Here is a 1,475-nt window from a genome sequence, read left to right on the forward strand (position 1 = left end):
CAAGTTGAGTCGACGTCCTGCGACAACCTGGATGGCCTTTCCCCATCCAAGCAGAGAAGCGGCATCACCGTCTCTCCCCGCAGGCCCACCCTTCCACCCCCAGACAAGGAGCTGCCCTCTGACCCCAAGGACAAGCTCGGGATGGGACTTGGCGTGGCAGCTCTTAGATCCAACTTTGAGAGGATCAAACGGGCCAACTCTCACTCTGCGGGTGATGTAGCTAAGGGCCAGGAGAAGCAGCTGCCCCCGCCACCACCGCCGTTTTACACCAATATGGAATTCCACCACGAGAGGGGTCTGGTCAGGGTCAATGACCGTGACGTCTCTGACAAGATCAGCACCCTGGGCAGCCAGGCCATGCAGATGGAGCGAAAGAGATCTCTTCACTCCCTCCCAGGTAACCTGGCAACAGTGGCTGGGGAGCTCCGCGCCAGGCCAGTCTATAGAGGACGTTCCACTGAGAGCACCTGTGGCTATGACGCAGAATATGAAGATGGAGAGCCCAACCAGAGACATTCAGGGAGGGCCAACGGGGGCAAACCTCCACCCCCGCCTTGGCAACCCTCTGATTTCCAGGCTTATTCCAGCGTCTATGTTGGTGGGGTGATGATGGGTGAAGGTGGTGGTGGAGATGGTAGAGGTGGTGGTGGAGGTGGTAGTGGAGTCACTATGAGAGACCATGGGGGAGGTGACGACCACCTCCTGACCTGGCCACGTCGCTCATATTCCCCAGGTAGCTTTGAGGATGTCGGTGGAGGCGGCGGCTACACGCCGGACTGCAGCTCCAACGAGAACCTGACGTCCAGCGAGGAGGACTTCTCCTCAGGCCAGTCCAGCCACGTCTCACCCAGCCCCACCACGGCCTTCCGCCGGCCCTTCAGAGAGAAGAGCCGCTCGCCTTCCCAGAACTCCCAGAACTCCCAGCACTCCCTTGACAGCAGCAGCCCTCCGACGCCGCAGTCCCAGAAGCGTCACCACCGGCAACAGGGAGGCCATGTGGTCATGTCTGAGGCCACTATTGTGAGCGTTCGCAAGACCGGTCAAATCTGGCCACCTGCTTCTCATCATGACCTCTTGCCCCATGGTAGAACATCCCATGACAACAGTTTCCATGGAGACCACCTAGGTGAGTGGAGGATGCTGTCTTTAATCTTTGTTGAGGTGGAGAGCAGGTGGGCTAGAGTGTATAGGATATTTCATAGCCTACACAGAAACCAAGTGTGTGTGTGTGTGTGTGTGTGTGTTTTATGGACTATAAGGAAAGCTGAATGAAAGCCTGAGTGAATGAGTGTAATTTAGTCATGCTGGAATTATCTTGGCATCTGTTCTTGAGCATTTTTTGCCTCTTCTTCACGTAATAGTCTTCGTTCTTAAAAACCACAAAGGAGCCAAATGTTCAAGTGATTGATACTGTGTGCATGCAAACACGCTGGACTGTGTGTCCTTTGGAAGGCCTTGCGTGGGAGACAGATGAA

At 55.6% G+C, this 1,475-nt stretch overlaps 1 pseudogene; it reads left to right on the forward strand.

Annotated features, from left to right (window-relative positions):
* The first annotated feature begins 9 nt into the window (after positions 1–9).
* Positions 10–1,126, forward strand: LOC111663954 (breakpoint cluster region protein pseudogene; annotated as a pseudogene).
* The last annotated feature ends 349 nt before the right edge of the window (positions 1,127–1,475 follow it).

Source organism: Seriola lalandi, unplaced genomic scaffold, assembly GCF_002814215.2.
Source record: "Seriola lalandi dorsalis isolate HSWRI2012SDOR001 ecotype SW California unplaced genomic scaffold, Sedor1 jcf7180002001268, whole genome shotgun sequence".
Lineage (NCBI taxonomy): Eukaryota > Metazoa > Chordata > Actinopteri > Carangiformes > Carangidae > Seriola > Seriola lalandi.